Source organism: Triticum dicoccoides, chromosome 4B, assembly GCF_002162155.2.
Source record: "Triticum dicoccoides isolate Atlit2015 ecotype Zavitan chromosome 4B, WEW_v2.0, whole genome shotgun sequence".
In the NCBI taxonomy this organism is placed as follows: Eukaryota; Viridiplantae; Streptophyta; class Magnoliopsida; order Poales; family Poaceae; genus Triticum; species Triticum dicoccoides.
The window spans coordinates 615,870,661-615,883,326 of NC_041387.1; the positions used below are offsets into that span (position 1 = coordinate 615,870,661).

General features: G+C 44.1%; 1 pseudogene; it reads left to right on the top strand.

Moving 5' to 3' along the window:
* Positions 1-4,670: 4,670 nt before the first annotated feature.
* Positions 4,671-10,388, top strand: LOC119291777 (annotated as a pseudogene).
* The last annotated feature ends 2,278 nt before the right edge of the window (positions 10,389-12,666 follow it).

Below are 12,666 nucleotides of genomic sequence, written 5' to 3' on the forward strand. Positions count from 1 at the left end.
GGGGGGGGGGGATTTTTACTCGGGGTTACATGTGACTCGTTAGAAGTCCGAAGCGTGGTTATGGGGGATTTCGCAGTTAAGTTTAGGGTCAAGTCGAAGGACGATGGGTTTAACTGGGCTTTGGTGGCGTTTTATGGAGCCGCACAGCCCGAGCTTAAACCAGATTTTTTGGCTGACTTGGTTAGGATTTGTGGTTCCGAGCAACTGCCTATCCTTGTAGGGGGTGATTTTAATATTATCAGAAGGCGTGATGAGAAGAATAATGATAATTTCGATAGTAGATGGTCGTTCATGTTTAACACCATCATTGAAAGTCTGGATTTGCGTGAGATTGAGCTTTCGGGCAGGAAGTTCACTTGGGCTAATGCATTACCTAATCTGACGTTTGAGAAGCTGGATCGGGTTTTGGCTAGCGTCGAATGGGAGCAGAAATTCCCTTGTGTTACGGTGCAGGCACTTACACGGGGCATTTCGGACCATACGCCTTTATTCATTGACTCTAGGGAGGCCACCTTCTCGTTTGAGCTTGCGTGGTTCGAGAGACAAGGGTTCCTAGACATTGTTGCCAGAGAATGGGCTAAGGATGCAGGAGGTAGAACTGCACTTGAGCGCTGGCAGAATAAAATTAGGCACTTGAGAAGCTTCTTACGAGGGTGGGCTAAACATCTTACTGGAGTTTATAAGATTGAGAAGGAACAGCTCCTTTCACTTATTCAGTCCCTGGATGTAAAAGCTGAGAACATGATCCTGCCAGCCTCGGAGCTTCAGGCGAAGCTCGACGCGGAAATGAGGCTGAAAGAGCTTCTTCGTGAGGAAGAATTAAAGTGGGCGCTTCGGGCCAAGGTCCGTCGGGTCGTCCGGGGGGACGCGAACACACAATTTTTTCACATGATTGCTAATGGCAAGCATAGAAAGAAGAGAATCTTTCAGCTTGAGCAAGATGAGGGAACGATTCTGGGTCAGGAAAATTTAAAGTTGTATATCACTGAGTATTACAAGCAGTTGTTTGGACCTCCAGAGGAGAACTGGGTGTCGCTGGATGAGTCTAGGATTGAGGATGTGCCTCAACTGACAGCTGTTGAGAATGATATCTTAATTGCTCCTCTCTGAGAAAGAGGTATTTGAGGCAATTTCCCAGATGAAGAATAATAAGGCTCCTGGACCGGATGGTTTCCCGGCCGAGTTTTACAAGAAATGTTGGCACATTATTAAAGGAGATCTATTGCCTTTGTTCAATGATCTCTTCGCTGGTCAGCTTCACCTTTTCAAGCTGAATTTTGGGACGATAACTCTTCTTCCCAAGAAGACAGAGGCAGTGCGGATTGAGCAATTTAGGCCAATCTGTCTTCTTAATGTGAGTTTCAAAATTTTTACCAAGGTCGGGACGAATAGGCTCACACAGATTGCGCATACTGTGGTGCAGCCTACTCAATCTGCTTTTATGCCGGATAGGAACATTCTTGAAGGCGTGGTGGTCCTGCATGAAACGCTCCATGAAATTCACACGAAAAAACTGGATGGAGTGGTTTTTAAGGTGGATTTCGAGAAAGCATACGATAAAGCCAACTGGCCCTTTTTACAACAAGCCTTACGTATGAAGGGTTTTGACGAAGCTTGGAGGCGCCAAGTTGAATCTTTCACGCAAAAAGGGAGTGTTGGAATTAAAGTGAATGACGATATAGGGCATTATTTCCAGACACACAAGGGCCTGAGGCCAGGTGATCCAATTTCTCCTATCCTTTTCAACATTGTTGTTGATATGTTGGCAATCTTGATAGGAAGGGCAAAGGAGGCAGGACAAGTAGGTGGCTTGGTGCCTCATCTTGTCGATGGTGGTGTGTCCATTCTGCAGTACACCGATGATACTATCATTTTTATGGAGCACAACTTGGTAAAGGCGAGAAATATGAAGTTGGTATTGTGCCTATTTGAGCAATTGTCCGGTCTGAAGATCAACTTCAATAAAAGCGAATCGTTCTGTTTTGGTAGAGCCAAAGAGGAACAAGATGCTTACAAGCAACTGTTTGGTTGCGATCTGGGGACTCTTCCGTTTACTTATCTTGGTATTCCCATTCACCATCATAAGTTAACTAACAACGAATGGAAGTGTATCGAGGATCGGTTTGAGAAGAAACTGAGCTGCTGGAAGGGCAAACTTATGTCGTATGGAGGCCGGTTGATTCTTATTAATTCGGTGCTCACGAGTTTGCCTATGTTTCTCTTATCCTTTTTTAAGGTTCCAGTTGGAGTTAGGAAAAGGCTGGACTTCTATCGGTCTCGTTTCTTCTGGCAGAGCGATGAAACTAAGAGAAAGTACCTCCTAGCCAAATGGGATGTCATCTGCCGACCAAAAGACCAAGGGGGTCTTGGGGTTGAGAACCTTGAAGTTAAGAACAGATGCCTTCTAAGTAAGTGGCTTTATAAGTTATCTGCCGAGACTGAGGCAACTTGGGCGCAGATTCTTCGTAACAAGTATCTGCACTCTAAAACCTTGTCGCAAGTGATGGTACGACCAATTGATTCACCCTTCTGGAAGGGGTTAATGAGGGTCAAAGCTACTCTCTTTAACAGAACAAAGTTTGTTGTCGGTGATGGCAATAACACTCGTTTCTGGGAAGATACCTGGCTAGGTGATGCACCACTGGCACTCCAGTACCCGGCGCTTTATCGCATTGTGCAGCGACGTGATGCTCTGGTTGCAACGAGTCTGCAATCTGTTCCTCTTAACATCCGATTTAGGAGGGTGCTTGTGGGTGACCGGTGGGAGGCTTGGATTCATCTGGTGAGTAGACTCATGGAGGTTCAGCTTACTCATCAGTCTGATCAGTTGTGTTGGAAGCTTACTAAATCTGGTGAATTCACAGTCAAGTCGATGTACATTGATGTCATCAATTCTAGTGTAATTCCTAGTTCCAAATACGTTTGGAAAGTTAAGGTTCCTCTGAAAATCAAAGTGTTTATGTGGTTTGTGCATAAACAAGTCGTTCTAACGAAGGATAACTTGATTAAGCGCAACTGGACAGGATCTACTAGGTGTAATTTCTGTGATCGGGAGGAAACTATCAAGCATCTTTTCTTTGAGTGCCCGATGGCGAGGGTGTTGTGGCGCTCGGTGCAGATTGCCTTTAACATTACTCCTCCGAATTCGGTCAGGTCGTTGTTTGGAACGTGGCTGGTTGGTATAGAGGCCGAAACAGCTAGACAAATTCGTGTAGGAGCATGTGCATTGTTATGGGCAATTTGGAACTGCAGAAATGACTTGGCTTTTAACAGAACAACAACTATTCATTTTTTGCAGGTTCTATTCCGGGCTACTGCGCTAATCCGTACTTGGTCATTACTCACTCCGACGGAGGCCAGGGCGCGTTTGGTTACTGGATCTGTCCGGTGGAAGATGGTAGCGCGGGATATCTTCAACCGGTTTGGATGGCGGTCATGTAATAGGATAGGCGCTTAGTTTACCTATCTCTCTCTATTATGCCAGCCGGTTGTGGCTTTTGGGCCTTGTTTTATTTTGCTTGCTCTGTGTGAGCCAGTTTCCTTTGCTGCACCACTTTACAAGACATTGTTGAACTACTTGTTTATTTATAAATATGGCCGTATGCATCTTTCTGATGCAGAGACCGGGGAACCCCCCTTTTCGAAAAAAAAACTGTGTAAATCATCTCAAGCTTGCCTCCACTGAAGGCTAGACAAAATAAGAAACGGAAACTAAAACTGAAGCATCAGCCAGAACAAGGCGATATGCCTATTTCCCTCACACAAAAAAGGAGATGCATATTCTTCTCCCGTGCAAAACCAAGAGAGGTTGGTCAAATTGTGGGCTTTGCACTCTTTGCAAGGAAGAACAAGAATCTGGGACGCATCTCTTCTTCAAGTGTCGATTTGTGCTTAGACTTTGAAGGATGGTCATCGATAAATTTCATCTTAGGGGCATGGACACTTCATGATAGCACTTGGAGGAAACCGTCATCACACGGTGGGCCGACACGAGCACTCCCAATAGTTAGGCAATGTCATCACTAACCATGTTGGTCTCTTGGACCGTGTGGAATGAGAGAAATGCTAGGGTATTCCGCAACAAAAACGTCCCACCGCCAATCTTGCTAAACTACATCATGTCGGACGCAAACATGTGGATCACAATGGGTGCCTAACAACTAGGGATGATAATTTTACGCCGGTAATCATTCATGTTGTGTAATAAGGGGCACTTCTAAAAACTCTCTCTTCTCTCCTAAATTGATTGATGAGGCAAATCTTTTACCTCCATTTTGAAAAAAAAAAGTAGATGAACGACGTCAACCGCACATATATTTGCGTTCTAATGAAATACTCTCTCCGTTCCTAAATATTTGTCTTTTTAGAGATTTCAAATGGACTATCACATACGGATGTATATAGACATATTTTAGAGTGTGGATTCACTCATTTTACTTCGTATATAGTCACTTATTAAAATCTCTAAAAAGACAAATATTTAAGAACGGAGGGAGTAGTATTCAACAACATTTGCTCTGTGAAATGGAAGTGCCTTTGGACACCCTAACAGACACATGGTAGGTACACAAAGGGCATGTATACGGATACTTTATCAAGCACACTAGTAGAATATTACACACCCATGTGTCCATGAGTAAATAATGGAGAATGGGGAAACTGGACAAAACTGGACACGGTTCTGTGGTCTCCCTTTTACAGGTTGAAGATATCCTCCTCACCTCTCATATCTCAAGCTTGAGTCTCCTTCTCCGCCGTCCAGATTATACCTGAACTCAACTCAAGCTCGCGTCGACTTATATTACCGGGATTCGCCAGGTAATTTCCTCGCCTTGAGACGAGCTTCTGCAGATTCTTTCTTTTCTTTGACCCAGGATGTTCTCCAGATCCAGTTTGTTCTAGTTTGATCCAGTTTGTTCTAGTTTGATCCAGTTTCTTTTCTTGTGACTTACACTGAATCAACTGCATACAGGGAGGTGATTTGTGTGATTCTTCTGCTACCACCGTATTACAGCAGTGCTTCGCCAGGTAATTTCCTTGAGACCATCTTCTCCAGATTCTTTCCTTTTCTAACGCCGGATCTTTCTCGGGACCCACCGCTCAGTCACCTGCATATAGGTGATCTGTGTGCTCTTTTACTAACTATAAACTGCCGATACAACAGAGCAAGTGTCAAAAATGATTTTACATTTTGGGATGGAGGGAGTACGTCCCTGATCGTCCGAATGGACTGCATCTGCTTTTTAGTACACACAAAGTCCAAACAAGACCCGGAACAATACGAGTCCTGCTCTGCAACTTTTTCTATTGCAAAGAACTGCAGAGTATCTTATCGTTGTGTACTTCCTCGATCCCAAAATAAGGGTCGCTAATTTAGTACTCCCTCCGTCCCATAATGTAAGACGTTTTCGCCACTAGACGTTTTTTGCCACTAGTGTAGTTGCAAAAAACGTCTTACATTATGGGACGGAGGGAGTACAACTTTAGTGCAAAATAAGGGTCGCTGATTTAGTACAACTTTAGTGCAAAATTGTACCAAGTCAGCGACACTTATTTTGGGATAGAGGGAGTATTATTTACGCCTTTCATGATTATCTACAGTAACTTTCGTAATTGGTGTAGCTGCGCCTAGTAGCCTCACAAATGATGCACTTCTTCTATTTTCAGGTTACTGTGCATTGTTATCGTAAATGGATCACCAATCTGTTATTACACCATGGGACCTGGAGTGCATGCTATGTGATGAAACAGCAGAGCCGAAGGCCTTGCCGCTATCGCTTCTGAAAAAAATCACACATGATTTCTCTGATAAGCAGGCAATTGGTAGAGGTGGATTCGCGGTGGTTTATAAGGTACAGTAACTCTCAGCTACCCCAGTCTTGATCAAAGATCATCTGACAACCGAAGTGGTTGCTGACAATGCTCACTGCAGGGAATGCTTGAGAATAGAACCGTGGCCGTGAAGAGAATGTCGAATACGTATATGTACGAGAAGGAGTTCCAGCGAGAAGTTGAATGTCTCATGATAGCGAAGCACAAAAATGTAGTACGGTTTCTAGGATATTGTGCTGACACACAAGGGAATATGGCAAGGTATGAAGGAAAATTCGTCATGGCAGATGTCCAGCAAAGGTTGCTATGTTTCGAGTATCTTCCTAAAGGGAGTCTTCATGAGTATATCACTGGTAAGATCATGTGGCACCCAAATTTTCTTTTCAGTTCTAAAGACCATGTGATTCAGTATCCCACATTTAGTACCCACCCTTTCTATACATTCTAATATTACACACTTGGAGTATGTCAAATAATACTAAACTTGCTTTATCCTCTCCCCATAGATATGTCTTGTGGACTTCGGTGGAGAGACCGCTATCAGATTATCACGGGAATTTGTCAAGGGTTACATTATCTTCATCATAAACATATTGTCCACTTAGATCTAAAGCCCGCAAATATATTGTTGGATGATAATTGGGTACCAAAAATTACCGATTTCGGCATATCAAGGTGCTTTCATGAAATGCAAAGCCAAGTTATTACTAAAATAGCTGGAACGCCGTAAGTTTGCTAACCCTTTCAAAAGTTCAGTATTCTACTATTATTCACACCAATATTTTGTTACTTTGCTCATTAACCAATCACACGGGCGTATATGTATGCAGCGGATATTTGGCACCAGAATCTTATAACCATACTAAAGTCGCATTCGTACCGGCTTGATATCTACAGTCTTGGTATAGTAATCATAGAGATACTCACTGGAAATAAGGGGTATCACGATGTTGACAAGGTAAGAATAATCTAGGTCTTCTTTTGAAATAAAAGGTTGTACTTCAGAACCAATGCATTACTTATTTCTCTTTTGTATGTATAATAATATCACTATAAAATCCACCATGACTGAAAGATTTAGAGATCCTATGATATGTAAGTATGAAATTTTGGATTTGAACCTCTGGTCGGTCAAAGGCTTCCGTCCACAACTAACCACATTTGAACAAGAGGGGGTTCAACCAATATATATGGAAAAGAAAGACGTGTGTAACTGCGTTTGAAGTATTCTCATGTTTCACCGATATTTAGCACTTCCAAATCCCACAAATCAGCAGTTAAACCAGATTAAGATCATGATTTAACTGTAAACATTAGTACAATATGGAACACCTTCAAAATCATGGTTCAATTCAACATGTGATCTGTATGAAATAAATGGTGCATGACCGAATCTACCTTTCAATGTTAATGTTGCCTACTATAATTATTGGTAACACATCGAATGATAGAAAGCAAAACTTGGTTACAGAAGTATTTTGACCTTCCAAGCATCAGAATAACACCAAGATCTACAAATAGAACAAAACTGAGAATGTCCTTACGAGACACCAGCTGTACCCAAAAAATATTGAAAGTGAAAATAGAAGGCATAAAAACATATATTGGATGAATACTTTTCAAAACAAAACAAAAACTTCTATACATGTTTGTTTTGAACTTTCGATGAATGAGGAAATGTAAATTTACATGGCCCTATATGTGACAACGAAAGAAAATACGCGTCCATTCTCATTACCCATGTCCAAGTTATCTCATACCTCAGTTTTGGTGCATAATTTTTCTTGATTGAACTGATACATGGTTTCTTCTGGTACCTGAGAAGAAACTAGGCGTGCATTCTCATTTATTTTTTATGGAATTTTTATTTTGTTTGAAGTTTTGATTGATGTATTTTGATGTAAGATGTTAACACAATGCATCTATACATGGCTAGTTTCACATTTTAAAAGATGGGGCTTCTTTTCATAATTCACAAATTCAACTCGTAGGTAGTTGAAAGTTGGAGTAACATGTTGGAGCAATCACAGAGCGAGGTACAGAAGAAACAAATACGAGTATGTGCTCAGATAGGAATAGAGTGCACAAACTTTGACCCGGCGAAGAGACCAGATACACTACATATAATTAGTAGACTCGATGAAACCGAAAGTATGGGCGGATATATCAAAACAGGCATGATTACTTCACAACAGGTAAGATCAATCCCGCAACATCCATGACATCCACCCATCAAACTTAGTCTTGAGCAGTTGTTGTACATCTCCACTTGCATTTTTGTTGCTCTAAGCCACCAGACGATGTTAAGTGTCCTTAATTGGTTACTTGAACAGGTCGGAGATGTTCTGAATAAACTGCATCAAGATGCACCTAACACGCCAAGAGAATCAAGCTCAGAGGTGAGTTCTCATCTGAAAGAACCTGTAACTATTGATAATATTGATAAATTCCAGATAAGTATATCTGTGTCTGAACGATAGAATAGACACTTGACTGGCATACTCACTTGAAATTTTACTCCTTGCAGGAGAATGCCACTGTAGTTACAGTGGCAGGGACAAACAAATATGACAGTTTTTGGAGAAATATGGCAAACCTTGACATGTTCAATGAGACCATACATAGTCTTGATCCAGACATCAAGCGATGCTTTGAATATTGCAGTATTTTTCCCAGAGGATCCAAGTTGAGAATGGTCGAGTTAGTTCACCTGTGGATAGCGCAAGGGTTTGTCAAGATCAGTTGTGCAACAGAAGACATGGAAGAAGTAGCTGAGGGCTACTTTCAAGAGTTAGTGTCGCGCTCATTTCTGCAACCAGAAGAAAGTAGTTATGATACCGGTTGCTTCACAATTCATGATGCCCTGCTTGATTTATTCGACAAAGTTTCTGGAGATTGCTTCAGAATCGAGAATGGCCATAGAGGAGATGGCTGGGAAGGAGATATCCGTCGAGATATCCAGCATCTTTTAATTCGTTATTATGATGGCAAATTGATTACTGAGAAGATCCTTGGATTGGAAAATTTGCTCACTCTCATTGTTTATAAAGTTGACGCAGCACCAGTTGAGGAAAGAGTGATCGAGAGTATATGCAAGAGACTGCCGAAATTGCGGGTACTGGCCATTCCTTTCATCCTAGAACGTTATCCGGGGATGGAACCAAATGAGTTGTCTGTCCCAGGATCCATTACCCAGTTAAAGCACCTACGCTATCTTGCTTTCAGGACAAATAGAGCATGCATGTTAAGCATACCAAGAGCACCAAATAAACATCACCGTGTCCAGGTGCTAGATTTTGGTGATGGCAAATTGGATGAGTTTAACTGTGTTGACCTTATCAACCTGCGCCACATAAATTCCGGCTCATCGCAGTTCCCATTTCGTAACATAAGCAGGCTGACCTCACTCCAAACGATAGCATGTGCCTTCAGAATAAGGGATGCACCAGGATATGAGGTAAAGCAGCTGAGGGACCTAAACAAGCTTCGCGGCAGTCTGGAGATAAATGGTCTTGAAATTGTTAAAAGCAAGGAGGAAGCTCTTGAATCCAAACTAGCTGCCAAGGAACGGCTCAGCGAACTGAAACTGCAGTGGAGGCACAGTTCGCCAGAAGTCCAAGCAGAGGTACTTGAGGGCCTGTGCCCTCCCGTGGCGCTTCAAACACTGGAACTGCATTGCTACAATGGCTCGAGGTACCCAGATTGGATGGTTGGTAAGCCGGACGGTGGCCCAAAGGAGCTGCAAGAACTTTTGTTCTGGAGTTGCTCCCAACTAGAGCATGCTCCTGAGGCTTTCCCTCATCTGCGTGTGCTCAAGCTTGCATACTGTAATTGGGACGCCTTACCAGGCAATATGGAGCACCTCACATCACTCAAGAAACTGGAGATCGAGTGGTGCTCCGAAATCCGGTCGCTTCCAACACTGCCCCAGTCTCTTGAGGAGTTTTCTGTTGAGTGGTGCAATGATGGGTTTATGAAGTCTTGTCAAATATTCGGGCATCCAAACTGGCAAAAGATTGAGCACATCCCCAGGAAAACAATCGAAGGCCTAGCACGTAAGACTATAATCTCTCTTTCATGTCCTGTTTTCCCATTATGCGTCTGACCGATGTTCTGCTACGTACTGACGCTGCTTGTGTTTGGCCTCCTTTGGACCCGGTAGCTATGCAGGAAGTGGGAATCAAGATTCGGTCCGGCATCAATCTCCTGACAAGCTTTTGGCATCGCAAGAAAGTATGAAGGGCGTTCCAAAACTGCTGCCTCCCGACGCGATGGTGGCATCTGATTTGTAATATAATTAATGCTGGGAGAACTGTCGAATTTGATTCCTGGCTGCTAGCTACTCCCCACGTCCCATAATATAAGAGCATTTTTTACACTGCTGTCTTATATTATGGGACAGAGGGAGTATTTGTTTCTCCCCTTTGTTGTGTTTGTGTATGTGTGAAGGATCAGTTTGCATCTTGCTTGAAAAGTTCTAACCTTACTGCCATGCATATACATCAGTGCGGCTGTTTTGCTTGGCATAAAAGTATACATACATCTCATGTTCGTCACGCAAAATGTGTATTATTTGCCTTTTTTGTCACTAACACTGCTTAATTGATTTGGGTGTTTCTCCTGATAATACAATTGCAACCCAGCTAATTCAAATTAGGATGCAGCTTAGCATGTACTAGCATGTATTATGTTCTGTTTTCTTAATGTTTGTGCTCCGGACTGGAGACTCTTTGTTGAAGGCAGACTCTGGTTCAAAGGAGTCTGCGGTCCTTATTGTTCTGTTGAGTGTACAAAGAAATTCTTATCGCGTTAAACATCGGAATGTTCATCGGTTCGTTCTTTGCTACTTCCATTAGGGCATCTCCAATGTCAACCCCGTAAATTTTCCCCCGCATTCGTCCACGGATAGGGGACCAGTCCGCCGACACGGATGCGGGAGAACGTCATACCAACATTGCCCGCATACATTGCAAACACTTTTTCAATAAACCAGACAAAATTCATGCAAACACAGCGGATTTCATATAAACCGGACGAAATTCATTACATTTTGAACATATTTTAACTAAAATAGCTAAAACTATGTGCATGTCCAGTCGTGCGGAGCTCCATTCTCACGACACATAGACACTGCACTAGTCTACGGCCGGCCGTGACGGATCCCTTGTCTTCCCCATGTCCGGCAGCCCCGGAGGTATATTCTTTCCCCGTATCTTCCCTATGTCCGGCTGCGCCGCTCATCAGAGTGGTAAAGGGGGTGCTTCAGCCGGAGAGGGTCGGGGGCTTCGCATCCGTGAAGCCCAGGCGGGGGCTGACGGTGGCAGCGCTGCTCATTGGAGTGGAACCCCCGCGATGTGCTTTAGCCAGAGGGGAAGGGGACGACGATGGCCTGCGACCAGGCTACACACCGACTGTGTACGCCGGCTTCACCTCGACAGTGGCCTTCATTGGACCCAAGCGGCGGTGGCATCCCATGTTCTACAACTCCTTGATGACCTCAGCGGCGGACGCGAACGTGCTGGAAGCCGCATCGTCGCTAACCTCCGCCGGCAGGACGTGTGGCCGGAGTAGGTTCCTCGTCACACGTGCGGGTTTAATGGAGGAAGGCGAGTAGTCTGCAACCGTTTGAATGTGGCGTGGAGGCATGTTCAGTCGGCCGAGCGGCGGGCGGCGCTCTCTCGACCGGCGCGCCGGTTCAATGCCGGCAGTGAGAGGTCGCGTTGTCTGCGTCGTCCTCCCGTCCGGTCAAATCGCGGACAGCAATATTGGTCGTTGCATGCTCTGGGCCGGCATGAATGCAGCGGGACGTGTGGGATGGAAAGCGCGGGAGGGGCGAGTGAAGGGGTTTGGGTGGGCCAGAGCGGTGAGAAGCAGACGTGGCACCGGTTCGGACCCCACAAAGCCCCCCTCCCCCACGTTTGTCTCCGGTTTGTAAGAGAAAGCACGTCTGGACCACCATGCGGACCAATATAGGCCCGCGTTGAATAGCTTCCGTGGTCCGAACAGTGCGGTCCGAACTTATGCAGGAGATTTGAGGGTCGCCGTCGAGATGCCCTTACATTTCTTTTGTAGCGGACTGAAACTTGTATGACAATTTTATTATCACATTTTCTTGAAATCAATCTTGTTAGTGTTTTGTCTGAACATCATGGGTTAATCGCTGGCTGAGGTACCCAGGATTAAGGACAGATTCGGACTTCATACAAATCATCATGGGTTCAGCCAAGACCGGGATGGGGGATAGATTAAGTGTTCAAAGCAATCATCATCAAATACTATTAATTAATCATCAACAACGGATTGACAGAGTACTTAACAAAAACTACCACAATTTGACCTGGCCTAACAAAGAACTACCACTTTCAAAAAAACTACCCGAAGCTACCACTTTTCTTCTATTTTTTCCCTAAAAACTACCAAGTTTAGGCGCCTCGTTGTCGCCGGAAATTCTGAAATAAATCCAGGAATAAATGTGAGCACCTACGATTTGAACCCTGGTTGGTTGGGATACCACGGTCCCTCTAACCATCCAACCACAGGTTGATTCGCGATTCGGGTGGTTTCGATTATGACATGTTTTTTTTTAGCATTCGATTATGACATGTTGGGGCCATGAGTCAGGTTAAAAGTTAACGTTGAACGTTATTACAAATAGGACCCACACGTCAGCCCTCTTCTTTCACCTCTCTCTCCCCTCTTGTGCATTACATCGAGTTGTGTGCGCCTCACCGTCGTAGAGCTCGCGTCCTTGTCGCCGTCAACCAGAGGTGCCGCACTTGTCGGGCCAAGCTTCCAGCAGCCTGTGTGTTAGCTTGCATGTTATCTTGGCTGATG